Source organism: Bombina bombina, chromosome 5 (assembly GCF_027579735.1).
Source record: "Bombina bombina isolate aBomBom1 chromosome 5, aBomBom1.pri, whole genome shotgun sequence".
Lineage (NCBI taxonomy): Eukaryota > Metazoa > Chordata > Amphibia > Anura > Bombinatoridae > Bombina > Bombina bombina.
The window spans coordinates 733899140-733918542 of NC_069503.1; positions in this window are offsets into that span (position 1 = coordinate 733899140).

Sequence of the window (19403 nt, forward strand, 5' to 3'; positions counted from 1 at the left end):
TTAGTGTAGGCTTGGAGAATGAAAGCTTGTTCCTGAATTCCATCATACTGTAATTACTTTATATTCAATTATCTCAAAACATATGTTTAATAAACAGATAACTTTTGTTTCCAATGGTCTCTTTCTTAATATCACATCCTGTCCCCTATACTTTGTAACTTTTTTACCAGAACATACTGAAACTGCAGCGAGGAAATCAATGTGTCATGGAATTTTGGTACAGAAAATTGCATAACAAAAATAAACTATGAATGTTTTTAGTTAAAAATTATCAAAAAAGTTTCCATCATAAAAATTATTTTTTTTCCCTTTAACTGTCAAGTTATTTTTAAGGATGAGAATAGGCCGACATTTAACATGCACTGGGAGAACAAGGCTCGCTCCAGCGAACCTGTCTACCCCGTATCGCTGCCAGCGAACAGCAATACGCTGCCCGCATTTATCGTTGCTTGGGCCCTGCCACCTACTAATGTCTGCTAAGAGCTGGCATGCAGGTTAGGAAGGCTCACTTATTCAAGAAAACAGTTCCAAAAGTGACTCTAAAATACCATGAATTAAAAAAAAAACATTAAGATGAGAGAGAGAGAGAGAGAGAGAGAGAGAGAGAGAGAGAACATTATTGTTTCAGCCCACATTTTTCTTTTTGGTAAAATTAAAAACGTCATTTTAGTTCATTTTCTTTCATGGTCAAATTTGATTCTTAAATTTTCGTTTCAAAATTTTTTTTTTTCATTTTGAGCTCTAGTGCAGATTCTTGCCATTTTCTTTATCTGAAGCTGTAATCAGCTATATTAGCTTTAATTTTGTCATTCTATGTAATTCTTAAAGGGACAGGAAACACCAAAAATGTAGTTAATGATTCGGATATACCATACAATTTAAATTCTTATCCTTTGCTGAAGGAACAGCACTGTACTACTGGCAGCTAGCTGAACACATCTAGTTAGCCAATCACAAGAGATAAATGTATGCAGGCACCAATCACCAGCTAGCTCCCATTAGTGTAGGATATGTGCTTATTCATTTTCAACAATGGATAGCAAAAGAACAAAGCACATTTTAAAATATTTCATAATATTTTGTTTCCCTTTCCTTTTTGCCTTATGTACACTGTCGCTTCATAAATAAAAGTTAAAAAAAAGAATGAAGCAAAATAGAAATAAAATGAAAAGTTGCTTAGAAATGTATGCTCTGGTTGCATTTCTCATGGCCTTCTCCGCCGGGGTGATCATGTTTTTGTTAATAATGACTTTCTATTTAGGTTACAAATGATTAAAACAAAGAACAAATACAACACAGTACACAGTCACATAGATACATAATTACACGCTCATTTTCCGTACCACACATTCTTGTCGGTTGAATTAGCACTGTCAGTAACACCATGTTATTGTGTCACCCATTTTACTGTGTCCACACAATCCCATATTACCGCACAAACTTGTCATCGGTTGACTTAGCGCAATGTGGTTTTACTCTTGCAGTGTCAGGAACACCATGTTATTGTGTCAACCAACAACCATTTTTATTCACCACACACACTATCAATCTCACATGCCCACTTTCATTTTAAAATGTGATTAACCCTTTTGTTGCATAGCTAAGCGGCTGCTGGCTTTGCACTTAGTATATTAGTTTTATTGTACTTTCCAGTTATTTACTGAGTCTGTTTGTTCAGAAGCTGCACTACATTTTTTTTTATAGTTATACTATTTTAAAAATGTTTCTGACTGCAGCAACCATTTCTTTTTAATAAAAAAAAACACAAAAATGCTGAGAAATAATCCCAATAAGAAGGGTCCTACCCCCTCAAAGCGCAACCACAGACCTTTTCCTTCCCGAAGGGGCCATAAGAATATCAGTAGCCCCTCACAGCCACTACAGCACATGCAATGGTGCAATCCTCTGCCACTGCCACCACCACCATCAGTACTGTTAGAGAGTCAGAGGGGGACTGTCTAGGACCAGCAGTGGTGGCAGTGATACCCCTACTCAAAAAGCAGGCTTTCTTTGTTGAATCATTCTCAGCCACAGCCACAAGTTGAGAAAACTAGTGGAACAACTTGCAGTCTATTTTGATTGTTTGGGTCACGACCTTCGGCTAGTGTTACATGAAAATGATTTGTGACTGACCCACTTTCAAAAAGTAGCAGTGCAATACCTCCAGCATTGCTACTGTGACAAAAACTACCAGATGTGTCTAGCCTTCCCCTATTCCTCCACGGATCTGAGCCTCTGAGCACTCTGCAATAAAGTAAAAATCGCCCTTTCACTTCCCTCCCTTTCCTTGAGAATGCTGGTTGGCTCGAAAACGTGACAGACTTCCACTGACAGGCTGAGAGAAGCTGTCAATCTATTCTGCTGCTCCTTCCTGGTTTGCAATCATTGGATAATGCCTGCTTGCATAAAAACGTAAAAACAGCATACACCAACCGAAAAAGGACATTTTCTTCTATCTATATATATTTAAATTTAAATATTTCATTATCATAAGTAACACAAATAATAAAACTAGGCAAATAATCCATTTATACATATAGGGCCAGATTGCAAGTAGAGCGCTAATTAATTCTCCCGCTAGAGCATTAACTGCTCTAGAAGTAAGCTTTTTGCAGCAGTTTGCGCTCATATTATGAGTTGAAAGTTAATTGTTTTTGCTCGCACACTAACCTGATGAGCACAAAAAGCCGAACTTAAATTATCTCTCGTGCACATAACAGAATATGTTCTATTTATTACTAAAAATTAAATACATGTTTCTAAATATATCTGATGGTATTTTGGTACAATATATATCTATATCTATCAATCAATCTATCTATCAATATATATATATATATATATATATATATATTTATAGGAAGATTCAAAGGTCAATATTTACAGTAAATACACTGTATAATAATTTATTAAATATGAATATTGCATAAATATGCTTTTCCAATGTTTTCATCTACTTGACTGCAAAGGGCTCCACTTATATATATGCCTAGATATGTGTACATATGTATTTATATGTTTATATGTGTCTGTAAATAAATATATATATATATACATATAAATACATAAATAAATGGACATAATAAATATATATATATATACATATAAATACATAAATACATATGTACACATATATGGACATATATACTGTTTCTATAGACATGTATATGTATGTATCTCAATGTTAAAGCCCTTTGGCTGCCTTTTTTTTCTAACACCTGAGACCTCATATCTTTGAGCCCTTATAACTTTTTTGTGCATTATTTTTTTAGATGGTGTTATTGTGAGTGTAACTGTACTTTGGAATGTATTTTTGATGTATTTCATGCCACTTTTTTGTGATGAGCTAAAACGGCGAATGTTAAAGGGATAATAAACCCCAAAATTTTCTTTTATGATTCAAATAGAAAATACAATTTTAAAAAACTTTCCAATTTAATTCTATTATCAAATTTTCTTCATTCTCTTGTTATCCATTGTTGAAGGGACAGCCTTGCACTACTGGCAGGAAGCTAAAAATATCTATTTAGCCAATCACAAGAGACAAATGTGTGCAGGCACCAATTAGCAGCAGCTCCCACTAGTGTATGACATGTGCGTATTCATTTTTTAACAAGGGATACTAAGAGAATGAAGCACATTTGAAAATAGAAGTTGATTTAAAAGTGTCTTAAAATGACATGCTCTATCTGAATCATGCAAGTTTAATTTTGACTTTCCTATCCCTTTGATTTGAGTTGCGCTAAAACAATTGCATTTACTTTCAACTTCTAGTATGATTGATAAACCTGATGTGTGCACACACCCATGATAAACCCCTTAACGCTAACACGCAAATGTTTGTATTATGATTGTAACTGTACTTTGTAATGTATATTTTAAGATGTGTTTTGTGCCACTTTTTTGTGATGAGCTAACTCAGCGAGCGTTAATTTAAATTGCGTTCAAGTGATAGCATTTACTTTCAACTCGTAATACTTGTGACAACCCGGATGTGCGCAAACACCTGCGATAAACCCCTTATCACTCGCATTCAAATGTTTGCGCTCCACTCGTAATCTGGCCTAATATATATTATATGTATATATAATATTCAATTTGATTTTAACATATTGCATAAGTGTGCTTTACAAAAACATATTCTTCTTCAGAACAATGTTGTCATACAAAACGAACTTTGCATATATAATGAATAAACTTGCAGCGTACAAATGTGTGAAAACTCAAATTTCCATAAATTAAGCATAAACAAAAGCTGATGATTTTGATAAAATGTAATGGAAAACAAATAATATATCACTAAAGTCTGGATGTTCTTCACGTATCCAATGACAGTCCGTCCTGTTTTTAAAGTACCCTAGCAGGTCAGGATTTTAAAGGAACAGTAGAGTAAAAATTAAATGTTAAACATTCATGATTTAGATAGCATTCAATTTTATACAACTTTCCAAGTTACTTTTACTATCATATTTGCTTTGTTCTCTTGTTATCCTTTGTTGAAGCATAAACTCTATGTAGGCTGGTAGGATCTTAGAAACAGGTATGTGTCTTTAGCAGTCTATGGAAGAAGTATTTGTAATATTGTATAACACTGCAATAAAGAATATTGAAAACACTGCTTCCAAATGGCTATAGACGTGCACGCTCCGGAGTTCCCTTACGGTTACTCTTTAACAAAGGATATCAAGAAAACCAACTAAAATTGATAGTAAAAGTAAACTGGAAAGTTGTTTAAAATGTCATATCCAGTCAGTTTGAGTTTCATTGGGACTTTACTGTCCCTTTAAGATACTCCTAATGAACGAAAACCATTTCTAAAACTGGGATATTCCCAAATTATTAACCTCCAGTTGCAGTGAATCACAGTTCTTTGCTTTTAGCACTCCATTGATAGAATCTTTTCACAATATTTCAGCAAATATTTGCTTCATCATCATTTTATCAGCACCACAGAATAATGTTGGATTTTTACAAACATATTTAAATAACTACTGATGTAGTAAAAAGATACAACTAGTGGAGCACTTTTGTATGGTTTAAAAAGCAAAATTTTAAAAACAAACAAAAAATGTGTAGCTATAAACAAATATGAATTTATTGTGTAGCCTCTGGAAAAATTTGCTTGGGGGGCCTCACCCCTTAGGAATTTTAATCTAGGTTCTCCAAACTAATGTTATATAAATTCATCAGAGCCCTTATACAGAATGTTCTTAAAGCAACTCTGTATAATGATTTCCCCTCCCCTTAATGTGTTTCTAGTGTTATACCCGCTATAGAATATTTAATGAGAATTGCCTCAAGTTTTTTTTTTTGTTTCAGGAATAGATATTTTTCCACATTGAAATCACTGTACATTTTTTCTCAAGAATATGCCAATTCCAAAGGGCTGAACCTGCATGAAGATCAGACCTGCTTGTTTTATCTGTATTTTAAACCAGATTACAACAAGTGTGTTGTTTTCTATTTAAATTCCACTATGCAGCCAACATATGTCAGCAGCAATAGCCATATTTCTGAATTTCCTACATTCAGCTTGAGAAAATACCTGAATACCTATATAGGCTTTTTGCAGACCCACATTAAAGCAAAAAAATGAAACATCACAAAACACTTTCTATAACTGACAGAAAATTAATATATACTATACTAGTGGCAAAAGTAAGTTAAATTGTAGTGAAAACATTTCAGTTTAATTTGTATTTCCAGCAAACTGAGACTATGGGGCATATTTATCAAGCTCCGTATGGAGCTTGATGCCCCTTGTTACCGGCGAGCCTGACCTCTGCTCCATAACCTGTCTGCCTGCTCTGAGGCTGCGGACAGAAATCAACCCGATCGAATACGATCCAGTTGATTGACACCCCCTGCTAGCGGCCGATTGATTGCGAATTTGCAGGGGGCGGCATTGCACCAGCAGTTCACAAGAACTGCTTGTACAATGATAAATGACGACAGCATACGATGCCAACAGCATACGCATGTGCGGCAGACATGATACGCTACTTTGTATCATGTCCACTCGCACAATGATAAATATGCCCCTATATATTAGTGTTCTACAGTTAACCTCTCTCTGCCCCTGTGAATTTCTGTGTCTCATAGAACCGTATTACTTTTTATCGAAGGCATCTCTCAGCTATCTGGAGTTTCAAGGTTCCGCTCTTTTTTTTTAAAAGTCAGTGAATTTAGCCACGGTTAAGTCTGCACTATAATTTCTCTCCAATCTAGAGAATCTTTTCTTATTGAGCCCATGGAAAATAATAGAGCTCTATGGGAAACTGAAGCTGTCAGTTATTCTGTTTTATTTTAAATAGAAGAAATACAAAGTGCAATATATTTTGTAAAATATATACATACATATATAAAGTATGAGCCTAATTTGAAACTGTGAAAGCATCATCAGAATTTCTAAAATCACAATCCTAAATACAGTACTCTACACAAAATACAATAAAAAATATAAAGTGCAAAGTTTAAGGGCTAGATTACAAGTGGAGTGCTAATTTATAGAGAGCCGGCAAACGGGCAAATTTTCCCATTTGCGGGGATGCGATAAATAACCAGCCATTACAAGTGGTTGGTTATTGATACTGCAAGCATTTAGTGCTTATAAAATTAACCAGAGATCAGATCTCTGGTTAATTTTATAAATGTGCCTCAAATGCCCCCAAAATACAGTGGTGTGTATTTTATTACAAAATAAAAATAGTAAAATTTTTATTTTTTAATAAAATAACTGCACCAGGCAGTTTTTGGAGGCTAAGGTTGGTGGGTGTGGGGCGTTAGAAAAACAAAAATGACACTGAAAAGTACCATTACATTGCAGTCTATGAGAACTGTGTGTTCCCTGTAAACATATGTATGTATATGCGTGTAGACATATATATTTATGTGTTAATATGTGTATATACACATATTAACACATAAATATATATGTATATATTCATATACTATCGGTCATTTACCTGACAAGGAGGCAGCAGCGACTGACTGAAACACAGCTGCGCTGCTTACTGAGACTCCGCTGTACCACTACTGCTACTTACCTCTGCCCGTTATCTGTCCTGATTGTGTGCCGCACTTACCTCATATAATTGAGGTGAAAGTTTGTAAGTAGGAAATCTATATGGAATCCTTTTTAACTATGCTAGATACAGCCATCTACATATAAACTGATCTGGATTTCGATCTTGTATGTTTTTTTGAATAACTCCGTTTCTCCAATACTTAGTGGGGTTTGGAATACCCACTTTTATTTTTTGGTTATTATTTGTCTGCTACCTATTATTTTCAGTGCTGTTTTTAGTTATTATTATTTATAAGCATTTTTATTTGTATTTATTGCTGGACATTTATTATCAATTCATTTTTTTGTGTGTATATTATCTAAATCTCTGCTTTAGGTTGGACTTTTTAGGATATCCTCTGTTTGCACCTTTTTCTACTCTTTCTATATATATTTTTTACATTATTCAGTGTGTGTGTTCTCGTGGGGGCTTTTACACTCACATTGTTTGGGTTTCAGGGTTTTTAAACTATTAGCGCTGTTTTTTTATTCTCTTCACAAGCATATTCATATACATATATATTTATATTTGCTGCCCATCGCTGCGTAACTTACCCCCTTCGCTCCACTTGTATTCTTGCCTTAAATGTGATAAAACTTAGCCTGAAGTGTAAAGTAATATAAAATGCAAAGCACAGAGTGTAAATGCAGCAGAACTAGCATGTCACTCAGTGCTATATTTCACTAGACTTGTCTCTCCTTCACATACAGATATTCAGGAAATGCCTTTTGGAAAAGTATAGCAAAATCTGCCTTTTTTAGAATTTCACTAGGGATGTCGAAGTGCTGGAGGATCATTTTTTATCATCTCGTCTGGGCAGAGAGGTTTATATCATCAGGCCCAGAGAGACAATAGTATGTGGCTTATAAGTGGATAAAACCCAATATGCTGCTTTACAACAAAGTCAGCTTGACAACAGAAACACAATATATGTTATGCGTGGCAGCATTTTTATTTAAGCATTTTAGCATTTCATTATAATAGATTCATTTTCTTTAGGACGAGGGTGTGTTATTTATGTTTCTTTTACATATACAGTGTTTGATTGGTGCTCATAAGGCCCATACAGAATTTTCTGTCTGGTATATTTTACTATGACATTCTGCAACTTTTTGGGGGTTGTTAAAGCAACAATAACTGGTTGCTTAATATAATAATGACTCATATGAAAACGTTACAAAGATTCAATTTTTGGCACCGAACTATTTGACTTATCTTATAGAGTATCATTAAATAAACATATGAGCATCTTTGTTCTTTACTGCACAAAGCAGTTATAAGGGGTTAAAGTGAGGGGATCTGGGGTGAAATTGTTATGAATCACTTCACTAACCCTAGCTAAGTTTATAAGCTGTGTGAACAGCATTACTTTGGCGTAAAGGGAATCTGCTGAAAAGCAGACTTAAGTAAAAAGGTGTGTCATTGTGTACTTCATTTGCATATCTTACCCAGAATCCTTTGCTGCATTGGAAACAATGTAATTCAGAGGTTTTCTGTGGGAAAACAAGCCTCTGGGCCTGTCTAGATTTGTTAATGAACTACACTATGGGGGGTAGTTATCATCGTGTCAACTTTCCTGCCTTCGCCGGCCCAATACCCCCGCCTAAGCTTGCCTACCTTCGCCGCCGCGGACCTGAAAAAATACGCCTAAGTTATCAATAAATCTGTCAAAAAGCCGCGCACCAAGTACGGGGCGATGAGCAGCGGACTGTGATAGTTATCACTCATCCGATCTCGCTGCTCTTCGGCTTTTTGACAGCTTTATTGCTAGCCTGTCACTAAGCACTCACACTATACTATACTGTTCTACACCCTATACCGGCGCCCCCCGCAACTAAATAAAGTTACTAACCCCTAAACCGCCGCTCCTAGACCCTGCCGCAACTCTTATAAATGTATTAATGCCTAAACCGCCGCTCCTAGACGCCGCCGCAACACTTATAAATTTATTAACCCCTAAACCGCCGCTCCCGGACACCGCCGCAACCTACATTATACCTAGTAACCCTTGTCCTGCCCCCCCTATACCGCCGCCCTCTATAATAAAGTTATTAACCCCTATCCTGCTGATCCCACACCTCGCCGCAACTAAATAAATAGTTTAACCCCTAAACCGCCACTCCCGGACCCTGCCGCAACCTATATTAAATTTATTAACCCCTAATCTGCCCCCCCTACACCGTCGCCACCTATAATACATTTATTAACCCCATCCTGCCCCCCACTACACCGCCGCCACTGTAATAAAATTATTAACCCCTAAACCTAAGTCTAACACTAACCCTAACACCCCCCAACTTAAATATTAATTAAATAAATCTAAATAATATTTCTATTATTAACTAAATGAATCCTATTTAAAACTAAATACTTACCTGTAAAATAAACCCTAATATAGCTACAATATAAATAATAATTATATTGTAGCTATCTTAGGATTTATTTTTATTTTATAGGTAACTTTCAATTTATTTTAACTAGGTACAATAGCTATTAAATAGTTATTAACTGTTTAATAGCTACCTAGCTAAAATAAAGAGAAATTTACCTGTAAAATAAATCCTAACCTAAGTTACAATTACACCTAACACTACACTATACTTTAATAACTTATTCCTATTTAAAACTAAATACTTACCTGTAAAATAAACCCTAAGATAGCTACAATGTAATTAATAATTACATTGTAGCTATTTTAGGATTTATATTTATTTTACAGGTAACTTTGTATTTATTTTAGCTAGTCAGAATAGTTATTAAATAGTTATTAACTATTTAATAACTACCTAGCTAAAAGAAATACAAAATTACCTGTAAAATAAATCCTAACCTAAGTTACAATTAAACCTAACACTACACTATCATTAAATTAAATAAATAAATTAATTACAAATAACTACAATTAAATACAATTACATAAACTAACTAAAGTACAAAAAATAAAAAAAGCTAAGTTACAAAAAATAAAAAACATAAGTTACAAACAATTTAAAAATATTACAACAATTTTAAGCTAATTACACCTAATCTAAGCCCCCTAATAAAATAACAAAGCCCCCCAAAATAAAAAAATTCCCTACCCTATTCTACATTAAAAAAGTTCAAAGCTCTTTTACCTTACCAGCCCTTAAAAGGGCCTTTTGTGGGGCATGCCCCAAAGAAAACTGCTCTTTTGCCTGTAAAAGAAAAATACAACCCCCCCCCAACATTAAAACCCACCACCCACATACCCCTAATCTAACCCAAACCCCCCTTAAAATAACCTAACACTAATCCCCTGAAGATCATCCTACCTTGAGTCGTCTTCACTCAGCCAAGCCACCGATGGAACTGAAGAGGAGATCCGGAGCGCCAGAAGTGATCCTTCAAGGGGCGCTGAAGAAGTATTCCATCCGATGAAGTGATCCTCCAAGCGGCGCTGAAGAAGTCTTCCATCCGGGCAATGTCATCTTCCAAGCGGCGATGAAGATCATCTTCCATCCGGGCAATGTCATCTTCCAAGCGGGGTCTTAAATCTTCTTGCTTCAGGATTCATCTTCATCCCACCGACGCGGAACATCCTTCTTCCCCGACGGACTAACGACGAATGAAGGCTCCTTTAAGGGACGTCATCCAAGATGGCGTCCCTTCAATTCCGATTGGCTGATAGGATTCTATCAGCCAATCGGAATTAAGGTAGGAAAAATCTGATTGGCTGATTGAATCAGCCAATCAGATTGAGATTGCATTCTATTGGCTGATCGGAACAGCCAATAGAATGCGATCTCAATCTGATTGGCTGATTCAATCAGCCAATCAGATTTTTCTACCTTAATTCCGATTGGCTGATAGAATCCTATAAGCCAATCGGAATTGAAGGGACTTCATCTTGGATGACGTCCCTTAAAGGAGCCTTCATTCGTTGTTAGTCCGTCGGGGAAGAAGGATGTTCCGCGTCGGCGGGATGAAGATGGATCCTGAAGCAAGAAGATTGAAGACCCCGCTTGGAAGATGACATCGTCCGGATGGAAGATGATCTTCAGCGTCGCTTGGAAGATGACATCGCCCGGATGGAAGACTTCTTCAGCGCCGCTTGGAGAATCACTTCATCGGATGGAAGACTTCTTCAGCGTCCCTTGGAGGATCACTTCTGGCGCTCCGGATCTCCTCTTCAGTTCCATCAGTGGCTCGGCTGAGTGAAGACGACTGAAGGTAGGATGATCTTCAGGGGATTAGTGTTAGGTTATTTTAAGGGGGGTTTGGGTTAGATTAGGGATATGTGGGTGGTGGGTTTTAATGTTGGGGGGGTTGTATTTTTCTTTTACAGGCAAAAGAGCAGTTTTCTTTGGGGCATGCCCCACAAAAGGCCCTTTTAAGGGCTGGTAAGGTAAAAGAGCTTTGAACTTTTTTAATGTAGAATAGGGTAGGGAATTTTTTTATTTTGGGGGGCTTTGTTATTTTATTAGGGGGCTTAGATTAGGTGTAATTAGCTTAAAATTGTTGTAATATTTTTAAAATTTTTGTAACTTATGTTTTTTATTTTTTGTAACTTAGCTTTTTTTATTTTTTGTACTTTAGTTAGTTTATGTAATTGTATTTAATTGTAGTTATTTGTAGTTAATTTATTTAATTAATTTAATGATAGTGTAGTGTTAGGTTTAATTGTAACTTAGGTTAGGATTTATTTTACAGGTAATTTTGTATTTCTTTTAGCTAGGTAGTTATTAAATAGTTAATAACTATTTAATAACTATTCTAACTAGCTAAAATAAATACAAAGTTACCTGTAAAATAAATATAAATCCTAAAATAGCTACAATGTAATTATTAATTACATTGTAGCTATCTTAGGGTTTATTTTACAGGTAAGTATTTAGTTTTAAATAGGAATAATTTATTAAAGTATAGTGTAGTGTTAGGTGTAATTGTAACTTAGGTTAGTTTTTATTTTACAGGTAAATTTCTCTTTATTTTAGCTAGGTAAGCTATTAAATAGTTAATAACTATTTAATAGCTATTGTACCTAGTTAAAATAAATTGAAATTTGCCTGTAAAATAAAAATAAATCCTAAGATAGCTACAATATAATTATTATTTATATTGTAGCTATATTAGGGTTTATTTTAAAGGTAAGTATTTAGTTTTAAATAGGATTAATTTAGTTAATAATAGAAATATTATTTAGATTTATTTAATTAATATTTAAGTTAGGGAAGTTAGGGTTAGTGTTAGACTTAGGTTTAGGGGTTAATAATTTTATTACAGTGGCGGCGGTGTAAGGGGGGGCAGGATAGGGGTTAATAAATGTATTATAAGTGGTGACGGTGTAGGGGGGGCAGATTAGGGGTTAATAACTTTATTATAGAGGGCAGCGGTATAGGGGGGGCAGGATAGGGGTTACTAGGTATAATGTAGGTTGCGGCGGTGTAAGGGAGCGGCGGTTTAGGGGTTAATATGTATAGAGTAGCTTGTGGTGGGCTCCAGGATTGGTGGTTTAGGGGTTAATATGTATAGAGTAGCTTGCGGTGGGCTCCGGGAGCGGCGGTTTAGGGGTTAATCAGTTTATTATAGTTGCGGTGGGCTCCGGGAGCGGCGGTTTAGGGGGTAATATATTTATTTAGTTGCGGCGGTGTAGGGGGGGCAGATTAGGGGTGTTTAGACTCGGGGTACATGTTAGGGTGTTAGGTGCAGACATTTCCCATAGGAATCACTTCATCGGATGGAAGACTTCTTCAGCGTCCCTTGGAGGATCACTTCTGGCGCTCCGGATCTCCTCTTCAGTTCCATCGGTGGCTCGGCTGAGTGAAGATGACTCAAGGTAGGATGATCTTCAGGGGATTAGTGTTAGGTTATTTTAAGGGGGGTTTGGGTTAGATTAGGGATATGTGCGTGGTGGGTTTTAATGTTGGGGGGGTTGTATTTTTCTTTTACAGGCAAAAGAGCAGTTTTCTTTGGGGCATGCCCCACAAAAGGCCCTTTTAAGGGCTGGTAAGGTAAAAGAGCTTTGAACTTTTTTAATGTAGAATAGGGTAGGAAATTTTTTTATTTTGGGGGGGCTTTGTTATTTTATTAGGGGGCTTAGATTAGGTGTAATTAGCTTAAAATTGTTGTAATATTTTTAAAATGTTTGCAACTTATGTTTTTTATTTTTTGTAACTTAGCTTTTTTTATTTTTTGTACTTTAGTTAGTTTATGTAATTGTATTTAATTGTAGTTATTTGTAGTTAATTTATTTAATTAATTTAATGATAGTGTAGTGTTAGGTTTAATTGTAACTTAGGTTAGGATTTATTTTACAGGTAATTTTGTATTTCTTTTAGCTAGGTAGTTATTAAATAGTTAATAACTATTTAATAACTATTCTAACTAGCTAAAATAAATACAAAGTTACCTGTAAAATAAATATAAATCCTAAAATAGCTACAATGTATTTATTAATTACATTGTAGCTATCTTAGGGTTTATTTTACAGGTAAGTATTTAGTTTTAAATAGGAATAATTTATTAAAGTATAGTGTAGTGTTAGGTGTAATTGTAACTTAGGTGAGTTTTTATTTTGCAGGTAAATTTCTCTTTATTTTAGCTAGGTAAGCTATTAAATAGTTAATAACTATTTAATAGCTATTGTACCTAGTTAAAATAAATTGAAATTTGCCTGTAAAATAAAAATAAATCCTAAGATAGCTACAATATAATTATTATTTATATTGTAGCTATATTAGGGTTTATTTTAAAGGTAAGTATTTAGTTTTAAATAGGATTAATTTAGTTAATAATAGAAATATGATTTAGATTTATTTAATTAATATTTAAGTTAGGGAAGTTAGGGTTAGTGTTAGACTTAGGTTTAGGGGTTAATAATTTTATTACAGTGGCGGCGGTGTAGGGGGGGGCAGGATAGGGGTTAATAAATGTATTATAAGTGGCGACGGTGTAGGGGGGGCAGATTAGGGGTTAATAACTTTATTATAGAGGGCGGCGGTATAGGGGGGGCAGGATAGGGGTTACTAGGTATAATGTAGGTTGCGGCGGTGTAAGGGAGCTGCGGTTTAGGGGTTAATATGTATAGAGTAGCTTGCGGTGGGCTCCAGGATTGGTGGTTTAGGGGTTAATATGTATAGAGTAGCTTGCGGTGGGCTCCGGGAGCGGCGGTTTAGGGGTTAATCAGTTTATTATAGTTGCGGTGGGCTCCGGGAGCCGTGGTTTAGGGGGTAATATATTTATTTAGTTACGGCGGTGTAGGGGGGCAGATTAGGGGTGTTTAGACTCAGGGTACATGTTAGGGTGTTAGGTGCAGACATTTCCCATAGGAATCAAAGGGATGTCGGGCATTAGCGAACATGAACTTTCGCTATGGTCAGACTCCCATTGATTCCTATGGGATCCGCCGCCTCCAGGGCGGCGGTTTGAAAACCAGGTACGCTGAGCTGAAAAAGTGCCGAGTGTACCTGCTAGTCATTTGATAACTAGCAAAAGTAGTCAGATTGTGCCGCACTTGTGTGCGGAGCATCTGGAGTGACGTAAGAATCGATCTGTGTCGGACTGAGTCCGGCGGATCGAAGCTTACATCACAAAATTCTACTTTTGCCGGTCTCTAGCCTTTGATAACTAAGGCGAATCAGCCTCGCCACAAATACGCTGCAGAATTCCAGCGTATATGAGGTTGACGGCTTGATAACTACCCCCCAATGAGTTATTTTTCTATATATATATATTCATAAACACATATATTTATTTATTGCTGCCGAACGCTGTGTGATTCACCCCCTGCGCAGCGCTAGGTAGTTTGCCAATTTTATCGGCATCAGAACGAGGCTCCCATTGAAGCCTATGGAAGCGTGCTCTTGTGAGTGCAACACTTCTGGGCAATGTGAACACGAGCTCACGCTCGCATTGTCCCACACTTGTAATACCAGCGCACATTTAGGTGTGTTGGTATTACTGAGTGAAGCGCAAATATCGTACTCGTGTAAGCTCAATATTGCGCTCAATTCGTAATCTAGCCCTAAATCATAATTCAAAATTAAAATAAAAATTTTATATCTCCTTACACATTCTAGTACAACTATTTTAGAATCATTTTTATTTATTTATTTATTTTATTTATTTATTTATTTATTATAATTAATAATGGGCAAAAGTCTGCAAAATGAATGTTATTTCTTTAGTAAATATTCAATTTTCATTTAAAGAACTGACACAGTCAGTTTTCTTTCTGAGGGCAGCCATATTGTAAAGGCGATGTAGCTTATCATGTCCCCTGCATACGCTGTCGGCATTTATCATTGCGCAAGCAGTTCTGGTGAACTGCTTGTGCAATGCCGCCCCCTGCCGATTTGCGCCCAATCGGCCGCTAGCAGGGGGTATCAATCAGCCTGATTGTATAGGATCGGGCGGATTGAAGACCGCAGCCTCAGAGGCAGCGGACAAGTTATAGAGCAGCGGCCTTTAGACCGATGCTTCATAACTGCTGTTTCCTGTGAGCCTGAAGGCTCGCACGGAAACAGGGGCATCAAGCTTCATTCGGAGTTTGATAATTGGGCCCCTGAGCCTTTAGTATCACAAAGACTGAAATAATGAATAAGTAAGTAACACTACCTATAGGAAATAATGGCTAACACAAAGGTTTTAATAAGTACTCTATGTTTTGACAGCTGTTTGGTGCTAAAATATAGTTATAGATGTGGTACTCATATAAAAGGGGTTGATTTTTCTTCTTTGTGGGTACCTTAAAGCTAAAAGAGAAATTTCACTGATTGGTGTACTTCTGGGAGCCATAGGGTTAAAATCACTGATCTTTATGCCTTTTTGGAACAAAAAGGTAAATAATTATCCTCTGTGTGTAACTGACAGCTTTCTGAGGTAAACTCACTAATCTGTATATTTGCGGAAACAATCTTTACTATGACTTGTATGGAAGAACACCATCAGTTGGAGATTTCCCACAGGGCTCCATTTAGCCTACACGGCCTTACCCTAACACTTAGACAATTATCTATAAATGTTTTGCCAAGAATCAGAATGTATCAACAACATTTAAAAAAAAAAAATCTATTATATTTAATTGTAAAGTGATTATTTAAACATTACAACTGAACTCAGATAATTTTACACTGCTCTAGGAACCAGGAAACTAACAATTTTTTGTTCATATTTATACAACAGCAATAAAGCAATACATGAAAAAAAAATGACATTGAAAGCTGGAAAGGCAGATTAATTCCTTTGTAAACAGGCATGTCTTTATTATATTTTAAAAAGAGTTCCAGTGATAGAATTATAGTGGAACCTTAGCTCTACACACCTGCAACAACCATCTGGTTTACCTGTGTACCTATCTTAAATAATATGACTGTAATAAAGATACATTAAAAGTGAATACTCAGGGCAATTATACAAGTCTTTCATACTTTATTAAATCTTAAGCAATCTCTAGTTGTTTTGCATGCATTCACTTCAAAAAATCCTTTAAAAATATTTTTTATTTGATAATTATACTCTCTACTTTATCACAATTTCTAAGGTATAAATAACCCTTCCTAGGGGCTCCATGTACTAAGCAGTCAGCGAGCTACCCGCAACAAATCTCGCGCCCAAACTCGCAAACTGATATGTACAAAGCCGTCAATTATGTAAAAACTCGCATCTTTAAAATTGCGAGCGTACTTATCCGCCATACCTCGCTACCTCTCCATTTTTTACTGTAATTAGATACATTTGACCACCAACTCGCCAAAAACGAATGTACTAAAAAATCTATTTGTCCGCTCGCGTCAATTTCCGCTCCCACCTCGTTATTTTTGCCTCGCCACCTTTTAGGTGGCGGGCAAGGTACAAAACAATAGGAAAGTCACTCTAGACGCCAGTCTAGACATATATAAAAGGCAGTAATATCAGCATTGTACTTACATTGTTCATTTCAGCAGCTATGGAGAGAATTCTGTTTTTGTTTATTCTCCGTTTGATGCGAATCCGGGCTAGAAGACAGAATACTGGAAATGTAGCTAATCGATTGGTTAGAAGAAGGAGAGTTCGAGTCCCCCGTGTATTCCTTCCACGGGTTGGTTTGCACGGCCTTTCTGACCGAGAGATCATACAAAGATTCCGGCTTGATCGTGAATCGATATTACACCTGTATCGAGAGATTGAAGATCATTTGGAGCCGATGACTGCTCGTTCACAAGCTATTCCGGGACTTCTCAAACTATTAGCGGCATTGCATTTTTTTGCAACAGGCTCCTTTCAGGCAGTTTCTAGCGTCATTATTGGAATGAGTCAATCTGCTTTTTCACGCCACTTATCCAAAGTAATAGGGGCTATGATGGTTATTTTTCATCGATATGTTTGTTTGCCATCTACCCCTGAAGAATGGCAATCTATCAAGTCAAATTTCTATAGGATGGCTGGGATGCCCAATGTCCTAGGTGCCATAGACTGTACCCATGTTGCTGTAAGACCACTTCAAGCTCGTGAGGAGATCTATAGGAATCGAAAGCATTTCCATTCCTTGAATGTCCAGATGGTCTGTGACCCCCACATGAGGATTATCAGTGTCCGTTCTAACTTTCCTGGATCCTGTCATGATTCTTACATTTTAAGGCAGACTGGGTTATACCGGAAGTTCGAGGAGGGAAATATGCCTGACGGATGGCTTCTAGGTAAGCATAACTGGCGTCTAATATGTCTCTCATTTCAATGTACCAAAATTGCGCCCAATTTGTCGACTGTAATCTGTATAGTTTAATTGTATTGTATAGTTCTGAATCTTTATAATTATTCTTATATTAATATTTATATTTATTATATCTTCTATTAGGAGATGGAGGGTACTCATGTACAGAATGGCTGTTGACTCCCTATAACAACCCACAGACCAGAAGTCAAGTACGTTTCAATGAAGCTCACCGATCTACCAGGGGGATTATTGAGAGGACTTTCGGTCTTTTGAAAATGCGGTTTCGATGTCTTGATCGTTCTGGTGGTGCTATGCAGTATGCACCAGAGAAAGTTGCCAAAATTATATTGGTTTGCTGCATACTGCACAATATTGCAATTAAAAGAGGCTGTCCATTAGAAGATGAAGATCCAATAGATACTGATGATTTACCAGAAGAAATATGTGTCGAACAAGCTAATAGGCGTGGAAATGCAACAAGGGACATGGTTTCAGAACAATATTTTGTGTTTGAGGATTAAAGTTTCAGTTGATCAATAAAAAACTTTCTTTATTAACTTGTCTCCATTTTTTTTTAAGAGTTAAGGTTATTAAAAATCACTCATGATAAACAGTTAAATACATAACAGTTGTTGATCTTCAATTATCAAAGGTTTCAAATAAATAAAGTTTATGATCAAAGTTATTACAGACAATATATTATAGGTAATACATTGTCTTTGTGACATCACACTAGTGTCTACAGCTGCTCTCACTCTTTTACATATGTGATTATTGTAATGTAATCCCTCCATAGCTGATGCTAATTCATTGTATTGTGTCATTGAATTGTAGCTGTAACAAGCGACAGTATATTCAACAGTGCTTTATGTTATCAGATTGGATTTTTGAGTTAAAAAAGACTTGCTAATTTTATTTGTTTTATTCTAACCTCTATTTTTAACAGCTACTAGGTTTTCCCATATTCAAATAAATACCTTAAGGGCTTACTCTTAGCACTTATTTTCTTAACCTTTATAATATATTTTTGCATTCAAGATTTGTTAAAAGAATAGTGGCATATAGAAAATAATGGCAAAATAAATTATTTTATTACAAAATTATAATCTTTAAACATTATATATTAACAATTGTAAACCAAAGTAACTTGTTATACATATAAACACATCTGAAAAAAAAGGAAATGTTTAGAAACCAAATAACAATTGTAAACCAAAATAAATTCTAATACATATAAACACATATGAAACAAAGAAAATGTTTAGAAACAAAATAACAATTGTAAACCAAACAACATTTTAATACATATAAACACATCTTAAAAAAATTAAATGTTTAGAAACAAAATAAAAATTGTAAACCAAATTAAATTTTAATACATAAAAACCCATCTGAAACAAATAAAAAAATGTTTAGAAACAATAACTATTGTAAACCAAAGTATAAATGTTAATACATACACATCTGAAACAAATAAAATGTTTAGAAACAAAATAACAATTGTAAAACAAAGTAAATTTTAATACATATCAACACATTTGAAACAAAGAAAATGTATATGAAACAAATATCATTTGTAATAACTATAAACATCGATATTTACAAACCTTCATAAAATACATTACTCTACATATACATTATATTTTTCTCTATTTTTCGGGGATACATATCTGGATCAATGC